Source organism: Amblyraja radiata, chromosome 15, assembly GCF_010909765.2.
Source record: "Amblyraja radiata isolate CabotCenter1 chromosome 15, sAmbRad1.1.pri, whole genome shotgun sequence".
Taxonomy (NCBI): Eukaryota; Metazoa; Chordata; class Chondrichthyes; order Rajiformes; family Rajidae; genus Amblyraja; species Amblyraja radiata.
In genome coordinates this window covers 3,741,925-3,760,629 of record NC_045970.1, presented here as the reverse complement: position 1 = coordinate 3,760,629, position 18,705 = coordinate 3,741,925, and the positions used below count along the sequence as shown (strand labels likewise).

General features: G+C 47.4%; 1 protein-coding gene across 1 annotated transcript in view; it reads right to left on the bottom strand.

Moving 5' to 3' along the window:
- Window positions 1-18,705, bottom strand: part of LOC116980971 (interferon-induced protein with tetratricopeptide repeats 5-like) — a 153,840-nt gene that overhangs the window by 67,924 nt on the left and 67,211 nt on the right. The gene's annotated exons all lie outside the window — the stretch shown is intronic.

The window sequence follows — 18,705 nt, the reverse complement described above, 5'->3', positions numbered from 1 at the left end:
ACATGTTTGAAAACAGCTGCTGCTACTGACTGATCTTCAAAATACCTGGTGAAATATTCCTTCCGTACCTTGCCAACAAATCCCATGATTGCCCAGACACTGATCTCTACCTTTTTCAGTAAATGTAACGCAGTGGGGCGGGTGGTCACTAGCATTGAACACCCTGTGAGTAGCTTGTGCTGGATTAAACTGTACACAATGTCAGACACTTCACACCACCATTTGGGATCTGGGCACATGTGCTGAGGTTCTGTGTCTCTCCGACTGTTAGCAAAAAACGATTCTGTCCTTGAATTCATCCAGACCATCGAATATAAACAGCAATAGGCTTGGGTTCTTCCATACCTCTCCCAAGATATTCCCAAAGTAAGGATATTGATACAGAATCAGTTCCCTCAGGGTTACTCTTTAATCATGGTCAAATCCTGGTATTTGAAACTGAAGACAAACTGGAAGTGTTGGTATATTTTCCCTGTGGGCCAGTCATTCGCCAGAATTTAGAAGATTGAGGGGGGATCTTATAGAAACTTGATGCAGGAAGATTATTCCCGATGTTCGGCCCTTCGAGGCCCTTCGATATGATCATGGCTGATCATCCAACTCAGTATCCTGTACCTGCCTTCTCTCCATACCCCCTGGTCCCTTTAGCCACAAGGGCCACAACTAACTCCCTTTTAAATATAGCCAATGAACTGGCCTCAACTACCTTCTGTGGCAGAGAATTCCAGAGATTCACCAGTCTCTGTGTAAAAAATTATTTTCTCATCTCGGTCCTAAAAGACTTCCCTCTTATCCTTAAACTGTGACCCCTAGTTCTGGACTTCCCCACCATTGGGAATAATCTTCCTGCATCTAGCCTGTCCAACCCCTTAAGAATTTTGTAAGTTTCTATAAGATCCCCCTTCAAACTTCTGAATTCCAGCGTGTACAAGCCGAGTCTATCCAGTCTTTCTTCATATGAAAGTCCTGCCATCCCAGGAATCAGTCTGGTGAACCTTCTCTGTACTCCCTCTATGGCAAGAATGTCTTTCCTCAGATTAGGAGACCAAAACTGTACGCAATACTCCAGGTGTGTCTCACCAAGACACTGTACAACTGCAGCAGAACCTCTCTACTCTTATACTCAAACCCTTTTGCTATGACAAACACAGTGTTTATATTGTGTTTGAACACAGAATTTTAAAAACCCAGTGATGATCAGCTGGGCACAGATGGGGTACAGAGCATTGGGTATTCTGTAATAAGGATACTTGGAGGGAAATACCCTGAAGATCTGGCAGTACACGTGGCGAGGGGGTAAATCAGCGTGAGAAGAAGGAGGTGGGCAGGGAGGAGGAGCAGAAGGGGAGAGAGAGAGAGAGAGAGAGAGAGAGAGAGAGAAGGGGTACAGATGGAGAGGGAAAGGGTGCAGGGGTGGAAGGGCGAGAGGGAGGCATTTATTGGAGGGGAATGGGAAATGGAGGGAAGGGGAGAGGCAAGGAGAGGGGAAGAGGAGGAGATTGGGAGTTGAGGAAGGGGTTAGAGAGCAAGTGGGAGAAGGAGGGAGGGAATGGAAGGTGAAAGGTAATTCTGATCATGGGAAAGTATTGCGATCAATGTTGAGCTCAGAAGGCTGTCACGCATTGTACTGGGAGATGAGGTACTAATCTGTGATTCACGCACGGTTTGTGTGGTGGACCAAAGACAGAGGGGACAGAGTGGGACTGGGATGACCAGCCGTGCCAGTCAATTGTTCAGAGTCATCGGTGAAAACTGCAAGTAGCTTCAACTAGAAAGATATTTTGTGTCCCTGCACGGTTTGAAGCAAAGTGGGGGAAAGGACAGGTGTTCATGGGGAAGTGACATTGAAAATGGATTGGCTGCTGGACATGGAAGAGCAGACCGAGGAGCAAAGCAATGCATTCGACATACAGGTGGAGGTAGGGATGTTGTATCTAGAAGTGGGTCCTTATTGTGAGTAGTCAACAATTGTGAAAAATCATCAAATGAGTTAGGAGGGTTACCGGGTAGAGAGTGAAGACCAGAGAAACCCTGTTCTTGCCCTGTCTAGGGGAGTAGGAATTCATTCAGGTTTATGTTCACTGTGGTGGAGGGAGCATCATGATTCAAGACGATAGACATTGTGGACTTCCAGGAATGTTCTTAGAATTTACATATTTTCAGTATGTCAAGACCCTGCCAGGAGTGTGTGGGTTTACACACTGTGTCAAGACCATGCCAGGAGTGTGTGGGTTCACACAGTGTGTCAGGACCATGCTAGGAGTGTGTGGGTTTACACAGTGTGTCAGGACCATGCCAGGAGTGTGTGGGTTCACACAGTATGTCAGGACCATGCCAGGAATGTGTGGGTTCACACAGTGTGTCAGGACCATGCCAGGAGTGTGTGGGTTCACACAGTGTGTCAGGACCATGCCAGGAGTGTGTGGGTTTACACCGTGTGTCAGGACGCGTGAAATGAGTGTGTGGGTTCACACTGTGTGTTAGTACGCTACCTGTAGTGTGCTTCTCGGACTGGAGATTCAAGATTCAGGATTCAAGAGAGTTTATTGTCATGTGTCCCAGATAGGACAATTAAATTCTTGCTTTGCTTCAGTAAATATAGAAGGCATAAATACAGAACACATCAGTGTGCCCACATACGATTATTTAAATATATACAATACACACATGAATAAATAAAACAGATAAAATGCAAATTAACAGATAATGGGCTATTAATGTTTAGAGTTTTGTTTGAATTGAGTTCAATAGCCTGATGGCTGTGGGGAAGAAGCTGTTTCTCAATATAGACGTTGCAGTCTTCAGGCTCCTGTACCTTCTACCTGAAGATAGCGGGGAGATGAGTGTGTGGCCAGGATGGTGTGGGTCTTTGATGATGCTGCCAGCCTTCTTGAGGCAACGACTGCGATAGATCCCCTCGATGGAAGGGAGGTCAGAGCCGATGATGGACTGGGCAGTGTTTACTACTTTTTGTAGTCTATTCCGCTCCTGGGCGCTCAAGTTGCAGAACCAAGCTACGATGCAACCGATCAGCATGCCCTCTACTGTGCACGTGTAGAAGTCAGAGAGAGTCCTCCTTGACATACTGACTCTCCGTAATCTTCTCAGGAAGTAGAGGCACTGATATACTTACTTTATGATTGCATCAGCATTCTCGGACCCGGAGAGATCTTCAGAGATGTGCACGCCCAGGAATTTGAAGCTCTTGACCCTTTCCACCATCGACCCATTGATATAAACGGGACTGTGGGTCCCCATCCTACCTCTTCCAAAGTCCACAATCAGTTCCTTGGTTTTGCTGGTGTTGAGGGCCAGGTTATTGTGCTGGCACCATTTGGTCAGTCGGTCGATATCTCTTCTATACTCTGACTCGTCCCCATCAGTGATACGTCCCACAACAGTGGTGTCGTCAGCAAACTTGATGATGGAGTTCGCACTATGACCAGCTACGCAGTCATGATTATAGAGTGAGTACAGTTTTGAGGTACTGCCATGCTGATTGTTATCTAGGTTGACACCTTTCCACCAATTCAAACAGTCTGTGGTCTGTGAATGAGGAAGTCAAGGATCCAATTGCAGAGAGATGCGTAGTAACCCAATTCTGCGAGTTTGGTAACCAGTTTGGAGGGGATGATTGAATTAAATGCCAAGCTGTAATCAATGAACAACAGCCTGACATATGAGTTTTTGTTGTCCAAGTGGTCCAGAGTGGAGTGGAGGGCCAGCGAGATCGCATCCACCGTTGATCTGTTGTGGCGGTTATTGAACTGCAGTGGGTCCAGGTTTTTGTCGAGATAGGAGTTGATTTGCGCCATGATCAACCTCTTGAAGCACTTCATCACCACAGGCGTCAGTGCCACAGGTCAATAGTCATTGAGGCACGTCACCTTACTCTTCTTGGGCACCAAAATAATTGATGCCCTTTTGAAGCTGGTGGGAACCTCAGACCTCAATAGTGAGAGGTTGAAAATGTCCGTAAAAACTCCAGCCAGTTGGTCCGCACAGGTTTTGAGAACATGACCGTGTATACCATCAGGTCCAGGCGCATTTTGAGGGTTTACCCCTCTGAAGGATTTCCTGACGTCAGCCTCTGTGACTGAGACTGAAATACCATCACAGCGAATGGGGGCTCGGGAAGGCACATCAGTATTCTCCCTATCAAAGTGTGCGTAAAACGAATTGAGCTTATCAGGGAGTGATATTTAGCCGACATTCGAGCTGCCTCCTGATTTCGCCTTGTGATTGCACTCAGGCCCCGCCACAGCTGCCGAACATCTGTCTCATCCTCCAGCTTGCAGCAGAAGTCCCTTTTGGCCTTTTGGCCTTTTTGATGGCCTTACCAAGGTCGTATCTGGACTTCATGTAGACCACTGTATCATCTGACATGAATGCCGGGTGTCTGGTCTTCGTGGATCTTTGCGGATCTCAAAGTTCATCCAAGGTTTCTGATTGGGAAACACTCGGAAGGTTTTGATGGGGATGCAGTCCTCCACACATTTCTTAATGAAGCCTGTAACGACTGTAGCGTATTCGTTCAAGTACGTTGAACATTGCCCAGCCTACAGACTACAAACAGTCCTGGAGTTGTTCCTCTGTGGGTGCGCTCTTTAATTGCTGCCTGTAGGCAGGAAGAAGCAGCACCGCGGCGGTATGGTCGGATTTACCGAAGTGAGGGCGAGGGATAGAGCGATAAGCATTCTTGATGGTGGTGTAGCAGTGGTCGAGGGTGTTTGATCCTCTGGTGCAGCTTGATGGAAGTTAGGGAGTGATTTCTTTAGGTTTGCCTTATTGAAGTCCCCAGCAATTTGAGGAAGGACATCTTTGTGATTGAGGCAGTGCAGCGTAGGTTCACAAGATTGATCCCTGCAATGGCGGGACTGTCATATGAGGAAAGATTGAAAAGACTAGGCTTGTATTCACTGGAGTTTAGAGGGATGAGGGGGCATCATATAGAAACATATAAAATTATAAATGGATTGGACAAGCTAGATGCAGGGAAAATGTTCCCTATGGGAGAATACTGATGTGCCTTCCCGAGCCCCCATTCACAAGATTGAAAAGACTAGGCTTGTATTCACTGGAGTTTAGAGGGATGAGGGGGCATCATATAGAAACATATAAAATTATAAATGGATTGGACAAGCTAGATGCAGGGAAAATGTTCCCTATGGGAGAATACTGATGTGCCTTCCCGAGCCCCCATTCACAAGATTGAAAAGACTAGGCTTGTATTCACTGGAGTTTAGAGGGATGAGGGGGCATCATATAGAAACATATAAAATTATAAATGGATTGGACAAGCTAGATGTAGGGAAAATGTTCCCTATGTTGGGCGAGTCTAGAACCAGGGGCCACAGGCTTACAATGAAGGGGAGGCCATTTAAGACTGAGGTGAGAAAACGTTTTTCACCCAGAGAGTTGTGAATTTATGGAATTCCCCGCCTCAGAGGGCAGTGGAGGCCAAGTCATTGGATGAATTTAAGAGAGAGTTAGATTGAGTTCTCGGGGCTAGTGGAGTCGGGATATGGGGAGAAGGCAGGCACGGGTTATTGATAGGGGACGATCAGCCATGATCACAATGAATGGCTGTGCTGGCTCGACGGGCCGAACGGCCTCCTCCTGCACCTATTTTCTATGTTTCTATGTTTCTACAGCGGATTCCCCACATTCCTCAATGTGATGGAAGGCAAAAAAGTCCAAACTTCTTCCTCTTTATTCTCCCGCAGGGCGATTGAAATTCCCGCAGGGCGGTCGAAGCTCCCGTGTTGGGGCAATTGAAACTCCCTCTTTGGGGCGATTGAAACTCCCGTGTTGGGGCGATAGAAACTACCGCATCGGGGCGATTGAAACTCCCCCATCGGGGCGATTGAAACTCCTGCGTTGGGGTGGTCGAAATTCCTGCGGCTTGGAGTTCCCGAAGTTGATCTCTAACCAGAGACCGTGAGATCCGTGATGTTAAGTCCGTAGGCACCCATGGTTGGAGCTCCGCAGACGAACCTTGGCAAAAAGATCACAGGCTCCACGATGTTATAGTCCCGTAGGCTCCCCGCAGTCGAGCTCTCAAAAGTCGGACTCCTCGATGTTTGGCCACAGTGCGGACGGAGATATGAAACGGAAAAAAATTGCATGAGGATAAATACTCATTGAGGACCTTGCCCATCTCCTGTGGCTCCTCACAGAGGTGACCGCCTTGATTCCTGAGAGGTCCCTCTCTCTCTAGTTTCCCTTTTCCCCATTACATATTTATAAAATCCTTAGGGATTTACCTTAATGCTACCTGCCAGAGCTATCTCTTGGCCCCTTTTTGCCCTTCAGATCTCCCATTTCAGTTTACTCCTTAGTTCCTGAAACTCATCCAGGAATGCACTTCCCAGCTGCCTATACCTGTCCCATGCCATCTTCTTGTTTTTGACCAATGCCTAGAGTTGCCAACTTTCTCACTCCCAAATAAGGAACAATAGGTCAAAATACAGGACTAATTTCCAACGGCAATTCGTTGACTGACTCGGCCATGGCTGGGTGAGTGATGGGTTGGCTTAGATGTTGGACCGCACACAAAGCCCAGCCGGTGGGCCAGTTGAGGAGTATTAGCCTGGACGACGTCACCTGCAAAGTCCGACACCCCGTCCAATTCATGAACCGATGATCAGCCATGGTGGTGTGGTGGTGTCAGCGATAAGCGAAGGTCCAATGGTCGGAGAGCTGAACGGGCTGCCGACCGACGGGGCCACGGGCGAGGTGCTGCTGCTGCACTCCATGGGCTGGACTACATCAGAACGGGTGAGGTGGGGCTAGACGTGGCGCTCTGACCTGACAGCCCATTCGACCCCAGTAGTAGCAGTCAAGTACAGGACAAGGGTGGTCCTGTATGGAACAAACCAATGTACAGGATGTCCTGGCTAATACCAGACAGTTGGAAACCCTTATCAATGGCCCAATTTCCCTTGTCAGCCAAGCTTCCTTACGTTTGCCCGCTTTGCCCTTCATTCTAAAACCCCTGTCTCACGGTGCGAATCCACCCACGAGTGATCCCGAGTTTAAAACAAATCAAACTCGTTACATAATGTTGAAAGCATCAGTCCTTAACTGGAGTTTAGCTGTTATACTTTCCATCAAATATACACTTTTCAGTCTTTGGAATGGAATGCTATTTACTGTCATTCAAACCTAAGTTTGAACAAAATTTCATTTCTACAGTTTTTTACATTACAAAAAAAAACCAAGGCCCACACTTAACACAGTTTTCATAAACATCCATCACCTACTCACTGTGATGGAGGGCAAAGTCTTTATCTCTTCCCTCCACTGTTGAACATTTGGTGGCTTTACATTTCTCCATGACACTGTAATCATCTTCTTTGCAATCAACATCAACACCCCAAGCAAGTATGTCTCATTTTTGGTATCTATCATTTCTGGAGTCTCTCCTAGTATGAATCATGCCGGTTCCAGAGGTAAGTCCACCCCCAAAATTAACTTAATCTCCACCTGAATGTCTCTCCAATATGGATACAATTTGGGACAATCCCAAAAAATATGGGTATGATCACCAATCTTTCCGCATTGTCTCCAGCATAAATCTGAGGTGTTGCTGTATCTTGCTAACATAAGAGGAGTCATAAATACTCTCGTTAGCCATGCAGTGACTAGTGGGGTACCGCAAGGCTCGGTGCTGGGACCCCAGCTATTTACAATTCAGGTGCAGCAGGCAGTGAAGAAAGCGAATGGTGTGTTAGCATTCATAGTAAACGTATTTGAGTATAGGAGCAGGGAGGTTCTACTGCAGTTGTACAGGGTCTTGGTGAGACCACACCTGGAGTATTGCATTCAAGAAGGAACTGCAGATGCTGGAAGATCGAAGGTACACAAAATTGCTGGAGAAACTCAGCGGGTGTAGCAGCATCTATGGAGCGATGGAAATAGGCGACGTTTTGGGCCGAAGAAGTCTGAAGAAGGGTTTCGGCCCGAAACGTCGCCTATTTCCTTCGCTCCATAGATGCTGCTGCACCCGCTGAGTTTCTCCAGCAATTTTTTGTACCCTGGAGTATTGCATACAGTTTTGGTCTTCTAATCTGAGGGAATACATTCTTGCCATAGAGGGAGTACAGAGAAGGTTCACCAGACTGATTCCTGGGATGTCAGGACTTTCATATGAAGAAAGACTGCAGGACGATTGTTCCCTATGTTGGGGAATCCAGAACAAGGGGTCACAGTTTAAGGATAAGGGGGAAGTCTTTTAGGACCGAGATGAGAAAAACATTTTTCACACAGACAGTGGCGAATCTCTGGAATTCTCTACCACAGAAGGTAGTTGAGGCCAGTTCATTGGCTATATTTAAGAGGGATTTAGATGCGGCCCTTGTGGCTAAGGGGATCAGGGGGTATGGAGAGAAGGCCGGTACGGGATACTGAGTTGGATGATCAGCCATGATCATATTGAATGGTGGTGCAGGGTCGAAGGGCCAAATGGCCTACTCCTGCACCTATTTTCTATGTTTCTATGTTCATATGTTTCATTCTAGTTTTCCATTCAAACTCCCTCCAGGTGGGGCTGTTTGTTAACTTGTGACCCAAAAGACATGTCTTTTCCCACATTTCATCAGTAATAATAATATTCATTTCTAATTCCCATTTCTTTCGTTTCTATAGTGTTTCCTTTTACATAATCTTGAAGTCCTTTATATAAATGGGATATCAAATTATTTTTGAACTCTCCCTCCATAGTCAACAGGCAGATATTTTCCAAATTAGTAGGTAATTTACATATCTGCTCCCAATCTACGTGTGTCTGCAGGTAATGTCGTATTTGGAGAAATCTAAAAAAGTCTGTCCCTGACAGTTCAAATTCTTTCTGAAGGTGCTCATATGATTTCAAAACTCCCCCACAAAAAAGCTGATCCACAGTAGTGAGTCTTTTGTCCGCCCAATTTCTGAAGCCCTTGTCAATTTTGCTGGGTAAAGAAACCAGGAATATGAGCTATCTTCAGTACTCTAGATATAGAATTGAAGAGATTTTGTTGCTTTCTTATAACCAGCCAAGTTTTCATTGTGAATTTTATCCATTCATTATCAGTTTTTAATTTAATCCAGTTTGCTTGACTTAGGAAAGGGAGTCCTTCCAGAACAGTACAGGGACATGAATGTTGCTCTATTCTCACACATCCCATTTCCTTATCATTTATTATCCATGCTATCAGGGTCCTCAACTGTGCTGCCCAGTAATAGTATTTAAAGTTGGGCAAATGTTGGCCCCCTTTTTGTTTTGGTAGTAACATTGTCTTGAGTCTAACTCTAGGTTTCTTATTTTGCAACACAAATCTTGATAGCTCTTTGTCCAATGCTTTAAATGCCACTCCAGGGACCCCTACTATCAAAGATTGAAATAAAAAAAGCAGTCGGTGCAAAATATTCATTCGAACAACTTCAATTCTACCAATTAGAGATAGAGGGAGAATCTACCATCTGAGCATATCTGCCTTTATCCCCTTTAATAGCTTTCCATAGTTAGCTTCATACAATGTTGAAATGGAGGGGGTGACGATGCCTAGGCATCTGAAACATTACCTAGACCAATGAAACCGGACCTGATCATTTTGTGGCGAAGGCCATAAACCTGACAGCATCATTGCTTCCGATTTTGAATCATTTATTTTATAACCAGATACTACTCCATATTCCTTTAAAACTTGCATTAGACGAGACACGGAGGAAATAGGATTGCTCACATAGAGCATGACATCATCCGCAAATAATGCAATTTGATATTCCACCCCCCTATCATCTTTAATACCCTCTATATGATCCTCTTGCCTAATGGTTTCAGCGAGCGGCTCTAATCATAAATCAAAGAGCTGGGATCTCAAACTGTTCCCCATGTCTAACACCCCGCTTCAATTCAAAGAACTCAGAGCAACACCCATTCACCCTCACTCTTGACTTTGGATTTAAATATAGTACTTTCACCCAATTTATCCATTTTGTGTGGAACCCCATCTTATCTAATGTATGTTCAAGATAGACCCAGTCTACTCTGTCAAAAGCCTTTTGGGCATCAAAACTGAGTAACATTGATGTCTGATGCTTCCTTTTTGCACATGCCATAATGTTAAGGGCCGCCTGATATTAATAGGTCCCTGTCTACCCGGTATGAACCTTGTTTGATCAGGATGTATCAGTTGTGTTATAATTTTTTGGATTCTCTTAGTTAATATAGCACTAAGTTTATTTTGGTCATTGCATGAGACACTTATCGATCTATAGCCTTCGCATCTAGTGGGATCTTTCCCTTCCTTGTGAATAACAGAAATTATAGCCTCAGCCCATGATCTCGGTGGGTTACCTTCAGACAAGGCATAATTATAGACTCTGGCCAAAATCGGAGAGAACTCGTTCTTATAACACTAAGAAAACTCTCCCAGAATCCCATCCGTCCCCAGGGACTTGTTGTTCTTTCATTTTTGTATTACTTCTTTTATTTCCTGTTCTTCTATTTGTGTTGTCATATTTATTGCTTCTTCTTGGGAAAGGGAGGGCATTTTTAATCCAGAAAAGAAAGTTCTAATCTTTTCCTCCTTATCTACGATTTCAGGAGAGTCGTATAGTTGTTCATAAAAGGATGCAAACGCTTCTGCAATTTCTCGTGGTGTGAAACTAAATTTCTAGAGGTCAGGTGTGAAACTTTGGAAACCACTCGATTAGCTTGCTGAAATGCCAGAAGGTGACTAGCCCTGTTTCCCTTCTCATAGCATATTTGGTTTAAAAATCGCAGGGCTCCTTCCACTCTTCTAACTCATGTCTTTTTTATTTTAGTTCTTTTAAAAGATTCTTATTTTTATTGTTATTTTTACATTCTACATCTAATACCTTTATTTTACTTTCCAGGTCAGATTGCTTCTTCAATCTGTTCTTTCTTACTCTACTCGATATTTTGATTATTTTACCCCTTATTACTACTTTCGTGCCATTCCAAAGAGTGGATGGTGTTACTTCACTGTTATCATTGTTGTCAAAGTACTCTTCAATACAATTCCTAATTTCCTGGGTCACTACAGTATCGGTCAGTACAGAAGTGTTTGCTCTCCAGTATTTAAAGTACTTTTCTGTTCCTAGCTCCAGGATGAGAGTTATGGGCGCATGGTCACTTAGGTTTTTATGTCTCCATGGGTCTACTAATCCTAGCTCCCCTAGCATGTTATTTAGTGTTTTGGATTTTTTTGCTTGGTTGTGCTCATCTGGTAATCTATCCAGCCTCCCATCAAGAACAGCATTAAAGTCTCCACCAAGTATTATCATACCTTTTGCTTTTTCTGCCAATTATATTTGCAAAGTTTCTAAAGAAAGAGTAATTATCTTCCGTTGGTGCATAAATATTTATTATCGATACTTCCTTCCCACTTATTGTACCAGTTACCATTACGTATCTCCCCAGTGTGTCTTGGAGCACTTTCTCTACGGAAAAAACAACATTTCTATTGAAATGGATGGCCACCCCTCTCCTTTACCCATAGGAGGCGCTAAATACCTCATCCACCCACATTCTTCTAAGCTTTTTGTGTTCAGTTTCCACCAAATGAGCTTCCTGTATCAACGCGATTCCGCATCCTAGGTTTTTGAGTTAGCTCAGAATTTTTCTCCTCGTTATAGGATGATTTAGACCGTGAACATTATAATTTACTATCTTTAAATTAGTCATTATCCATCGTTGTGTATTCCATTAGTTGCTTTCTGTACCATTTTTGTTTCTTACTCTGGTTGCCTGTGAATGTCCGCTATACTCCCAATACCATTTACTGGACTGCGATGCTGTGGTATTACTCCTTACATTAAAGGACATTTGCAAAACAAACAAATCAGTGAACAATAAAACTTTACACACAAGACGTGAAATTAAAAAAAAAAGGGTACTTCCTACGTAACCAACCAATCTGGACACCCTGAACAAACTGGTGTGCCAGCTCCTCGCAAAAAGGAGAAGAGATGTGACTAGGTCTCTCCTGGGTAGCCCACGTGTGTGTGGTTGCAACTAAAGTAAGGTTGCTATAAATCCCACTTTGGGACTTCTAAGTTACAGTTATAAACAAAAATAAATGGCAGGTATAGCCCCCCCTCCCGAGAGAGCCCTCCTCAGTCTTCGATAATACATTTGAATCAAGTAAAAAAATAGAATACAAAACCAGCCGTTATATGTACTATTGAACATGGCATAGCTAGCCCTCTTCAAAACAACACAGCAAAATATATATACATATTATTTATATTTACATGTAATATTGTATTTACATATCATATTATTTACCTGCTTAGTTGTCTCAATAGACTTTTGCTGTCAGTTTACCCGAGGACCCACGTTTCTGTAGTGGTTTCAAACCTGTCTATAGTCCTTCTCTTGTGATGCCCAGGATGGTGACATGATCATCCTCTGAACAAGTTGCCATTCCTCTCTGCCCTCTAGCTTTATTAGTGACCACTGACCAGTGGTTCTGCAGTAACTCTCTATTCAGCTCATCTCTGGACTCCGTTCTGAAGTGGTCCTCATCTTCTCCAGTGTGGGTGCTGCCTCGATCAGTGTCTTGAAGGCTTTAACTTCGGAATCTAGGAAGATCCTGAGCTGCACCGGGAATGGAGACTTAGCTCTGATCTTTTTCTCCCGCAGTTGCTTAATCACCTGTCGTACTTCCTTGCGCTTTCTCTGGACTTCTGGCGAGTAATCTTTGTCAAAATATACTCTGTCCCCATCATATGTTATCTGTCCTTGCTTCCAAGCCAGTTGCAACACAACGTCTTTCGTGTAATAGTCCAAAAATCTGACTATTATGGATCTTGGTGGGGCTTGCTCTACTCTCGGTCTGTCTGCGAGGGACCTCGGTGCTCTCTCAATATGGATAGTTAAATCTTCTGGGAGTTCTAGGGAGTTCCTCAACAGTTCTGTTGCAAACTTGAGCATGTCCTTTTTTTCCTTTCCCTCTGTAACTCCATATATCCGCAGATTCTTACGCCTCGCTCGATTTTCCTGGTCCAAGCATGTCTCCGCTAGCTGAGCCTCTCTCTGTAGCAGGTAATTGATAGCCCTCTCGTGTCACATTCCCCGTCTTCTGTTGAACGTACTCTGTCCTCCATTTCCTTCAAATTCCCCTCCAGCTTTTCAATTTGTATCATTAAGTCCTTCATATTATCCTCCACTCTTGCTAATCTCTGTTTGGTGTCATCTGAAGCTTCTTTATGTTACATAGAAACATAGAAACATATAAAATAGGTGCAGGAGTAGGCCATTCGGCCATTCGAGCCTGCACCACCATTCAATATGATCATGGCTGATCATCCAACACAGTATCCTGTACCTGGCTTCTCACCATACCCCCTGATCCCTTTAGCCACAAGGGCCACATCTATCTCCCTCTTAAATATAGCCAATAAACTGGCCTCAACTACCTTCTGTGGCAGAGAGTTCCAGAGATTCACCACTCTATGTGAAAAATGATTTTCTCATCTCGGTCCTAAAGGATTTCCCCTTTATCCTTAAACTGTGACCCCTTGTCCTGGACTTCCCCAACATTGGGAACAATCTTCCTGCATCTAGCCTGTCCAAGTCCCTTAAGAATTTTGTAAGTTTCTATAAAATCCCCCTTCAATCTGCTAAATACTAGCGAGTACAAGCCGAGTCTATCCAATCTTTCTTCACATGAAAGTCCTGACATCCCAGGACTCAGTCTGGTGAACCTTCTCTGTACTCCCTGTATGGCAAGAATGTCTTTCCCAGATTTGGAGACCAAAACTGTACGCAATACTCCAGTTGTGGTCTCACCAATACCCTGTACAACTGCAGCAGAACCTGTTCAAAAGGGAACTGCAGATGCTGGAATATCGAAGGTACACAAAATTGCTGGAGGAACTCAGCGGGTGCAGCAGCATCTATGGAGCGAAGGAAATAGGCGACGTTTCGGGCCGAAACCCTTCTTCAGACTGATGGGGGGTGGGGAAAGAAAGAAGGAAAAAGGGGAAGAGGAGGAGCCCGAGGGCGGGCGGATGGGAGGGTGGGAGGAGACAGCTAGAGGGTGAAGGAAGGGGAGGGGACAGCACAGGCTAGCCAAATTGGGGGAATTCAATGTTGATGCCATAGGGGCGCAAGGACCCCAGACGGAATATGAGGTGCTGTTCCTCCAATTTCCGCTGTTGCTCACTCTGGCAATGGAGGAGACCCAGGACAGAGAGGTCGGATTGGGAATGGGAGGGGGAGTTGAAGTGCTGAGCCACCGGGAGGTCATGTAGGTTAAGGCGGACCGAGCGGAGGTGTTCGGCGAAACTCCCTGGACTTCAGGCCTCACTAACCCAGACCTGCAACGGACCCCAGCTGTATTTCATCCGCCGGAAGATCCACCTTTTAAATAAAAAATTCCTGGCCTACCTTAACTCCACCAAGGACCTTAAATTATCCCGACTCCAGGCCGCTCCCGACGCCTACACTCCGCGACTCGACCGCCCGCAGACTCCGGGCCCCAACCCTGGCCCGCATCGCCTGCCCGAGTCCCGCGACGCCATCTTGGCCTCGAGGAGCGACTTCCATACGCACCGGGCCGCCGCCTTCACCGACCTCTACATCGATGCCGCCGCCGACCCTCACCTGCCGACCGATGACGCCCAGCCTCGCAGCTTCAACGGTAACTTGGACTCGCTCCCCCTCGCCGATTCCTCCGACATCGCCACCCGACCCCAACTACCCTACAACGCCGCCGGACCGGGGCTATCCCAACATGGCCGCCGCTACGCACCCGATTCATCTCGCCGCCGATCATCCGCCCACCGGGACCACCCACGCATCGCCCGCGGACCCCGACTCAACCACCACTCGACTCCGACCATCGGGTCCGGTGACCCGCGCCGCTGGACTCCGACCATCGGGTCCGTTGACCCGCGCCACTCCACCCCCCTCCAGCAACCCACAGCCGTCGCCTTACCTGGAGCCTGGACTCTGCACTGGGCCTGCAGCCTTCACGCTGCTTACTCCCACTCTCCTCGATTTAATTCCACCGGGTCCTAGCGCCCGTCTGCCCAGCCGTGCTAACCTCAGTGGCTGCTCCACTGACCCTCCCCCATCCCCCCCCAACCATGTCACACCCGCTCTTCCCCACCCACCTCACAGCCCTCTCTCCCCCCCACCCCCTGACCACCCACCACCCCTCCAACACCCACAACCCCGTACCCAGTCTACCCACCTGCCTTCCTCTGGCCCCAACTCCCACCCCTGCCGGGTGTTCACCATCCCCCCCGACCTCCCCCTCTCCCCCACCCAACGGTCTGTCCTCAGCAGAGGTCTCACCTTTGTCCCCCTCCGTCCCCATCTCAATGAGTTCCGCGCCCACCATGACTTGGAGAGCTTCTACCGTCGTCTCCGCCTCACAGCGCACTTCCATGGGAAGGAGTCCTCGCCCCCTAATGATGACCCCTTTTCCCGTCTCCAACGCACCCCCTCCTCGTGGAACCCCCCCCAGAAAGTCCCGGCTCTGGAACTCTTCATTCAGAACTGCCGCCGCGACGTCAACCGCCTCAACTTCTCCACTCCCCTGTCTCACTCCAATCTTTCCCCCTCTGAACGCACTGCCATCGAATCTCTCCGCAAAAACCCAGACTGGGTCATCAAACCAGCCGACAAGGGAGGTGCCGTGGTAGTCTGGCGCGTCGATCTCTACAAAGCTGAGGCCACGCGCCAACTCTCGGACACCTCCTCCTACTTACCCTTGGACCATGACCCCACTGACGAGCACCAGGCCACCATTTCTAGCACCATCACCGACTTCATCAATTCCCACGCCCTACCTGACCAAGCCTCCAAACTCATCGTTCCCCAGCCCCGCACGGCCCGTTTTTACCTTCTCCCTAAAATCCACAAACCCGGCTCTCCCGGCAGACCCATTGTCTCTGCGTGTTCGTGCCCCACCGAACTCATCTCCACATACCTTGACACCATCCTATCCCCCTTGGTCAAATCCCTCCCCACCTATGTTCTAGACACCTCAGACACTCTCCGCCGCCTCCACGCATTCCACTCTCTGGGCCCTCACCCCCTCATCTTCACCATGGATGTCCGGTCACTCTACACCTCCATCCCCCACCAGGATGGCCTCAAAGCCCTCCAGTTCTTCCTCGACCAGAGGAGCAACCTTTACCCAGCCACTGACACTCTCCTCCGCTTAGCGGAGTTGGTCCTCACCCTCAATAACTTTACATTTGACTCCTCCCATTTCCTCCAAACACAAGGCGTAGCTATGGGCACACGCATGGGCCCCAGCTACGCCTGCCTCTTTGTCGGGTACGTTGAACAATCCTTGTTCAATGCGTACCAGGGCCCCATCCCCGACCTCTACCTCCGCTACATTGACGACTGCTTTGGTGCCACCTCCTGCACCCACACACAACTGACTGACTTCATCCACTTCACCACCAACTTCCATCCGGCACTCCAATACACCTGGACGATTTCCGACACTTCCCTACCATTCCTTGACCTCACCATCTCCATCGCAGGGGACAGACTCCTGACCGACATACATTATAAACCCACTGACTCACATGGCTATCTGGACTACACGTCTTCCCACCCTGCCCCCTGTAAAGACTCCATCCCTTACTCCCAATTCCTCCGCCTACGCCGCATCTGTTCCCAGGATGAGACATTTCATACCAGGGCATCGGAAATGTCCTCGTTCTTCAGGGAACGGGGATTCCCCTCCGCCACCATAGATGAGGCTCACACCAGGGTCTCATCCATACCCCGCAACACTGCTCTCTCTCCCCATCCCCGCACACGCAACAAGGGCAGAGTCCCTCTGGTCCTCACCTTTCACCCCACCAGCCGGCAAATACAACACATAATCCTCCGCCATTTCCGCCACCTCCAACGTGACCCCACCACTCGCCACATCTTCCCATCTCCCCCCATGTCTGCCTTCCGCAAAGACCGCTCCCTCCGCAACTCCCTCGTCAATTCTTCCCTTCCCTCCCGCACCACCCCCTCCCCGGGCACTTTCCGTTGCAACCGCAAGAAATGCAACACCTGTCCCTTCACCTCCCCCCTCGACTCCATTCAAGGTCCCAAGCAGTCGTTCCAGGTGCGACAAAGGTTCACCTGTATCTCCTCCAACCTCATCTACTGCATCCGCTGCTCTAGATGTCAGCTAATTTACATCGGTGAGACCAAGCGTAGGTTGGGCGACCGTTTCGCCGAACACCTCCGCTCGGTCCGCCTTAACCTACATGACCTCCCGGTGGCTCAGCACTTCAACTCCCCCTCCCATTCCCAATCCGACCTCTCTGTCCTGGGTCTCCTCCATTGCCAGAGTGAGCAACAGCGGAAATTGGAGGAACAGCACCTCATATTCCGTCTGGGGTCCTTGCGCCCCTATGGCATCAACATTGAATTCCCCCAATTTGGCTAGCCTGTGCTGTCCCCTCCCCTTCCTTCACCCTCTAGCTGTCTCCTCCCACCCTCCCATCCGCCCGCCCTCGGGCTCCTCCTCTTCCCCTTTTTCCTTCTTTCTTTCCCCACCCCCCATCAGTCTGAAGAAGGGTTTCGGCCCGAAACGTCGCCTATTTCCTTCGCTCCATAGATGCTGCTGCACCCGCTGAGTTCCTCCAGCAATTTTGTGTACCTGCAGCAGAACCTCCCTGCTCCTATACTCAAATCCTTTTGCTATGAATGCTATCATACCATTCGCTTTCTTCACTGCCTGCTGCACCTGCATGCCTACTTTCAATGACTGGTGTACCATGACACCCAGGACTCGTTGCATCTCCCCTTTTCCTAATCGGCCACCATATGGATAATAGTCTACTTTCCTGTTTTTGCCACCAAATTGGATAACCTCACATTTATCCACATTGTACTGCCTCTGTCATGCATTTGCCCACTCACTCAGCCTATCCAAGTCACCTTGCAGCCTCCTAGCATCCTCCTCACATCTAACACTGCCCCCCAGCTTCGTGTCATCCGCAAACTTGGAGATGTTGCATTCAATTCCCTCAACCAAATCATTAATATATATTGTAAATAGCTGGGGTCCCAGCACTGAGCCTTGCGGTACCCCACTAATCACTCCAGGCCATTCGGAAATAATCCGTTTACTCCTACTCTTTGCTTCCTGTTTGCCATCCAGTTCTCTATACACATCAAAACTGAACCCCCAATACCGTGTGCTTTAAGTTTGTATACTAATCTCTTAAGTGGGACCTTGTTGAAAGCCTTCTGAAAGTCCAGATATAACACATCCACTGGTTCTCTCTTATCCACTCTACTAGTTACATCCTCGAAAAATTCTATAAGATTCGTCAGACATGATTTACCTTTCGTAAATCCATGCTGACTTTGTCCAATGATTTCACCACTTTCCAAATGTGCGGCTATCCCATCTTTAATAACTGATTCTAGCAGTTTCCCCACTACCGATGTTAGACTAACTGTTTTGTAATTCCCTGTTTTCTCTCTCCCTCCCTTTTTAAAAAGTGTGGTTACATTAGCTACACTGCAATCCTCAGGAACTACTCCAGAATCTAAAGAGTTTTGAAAAATTATCACTAATGCATCAACTATTTCTGGGGCTACTTCTTTAAGCCCTCTGGGATGCAGCCTATCCGGCCCTGGGGATTTATCGGACTGTAATCCATTCAATTTACCTAACACCACTTCCCGGCTAACCTGGATTTCACTCAGTTCCT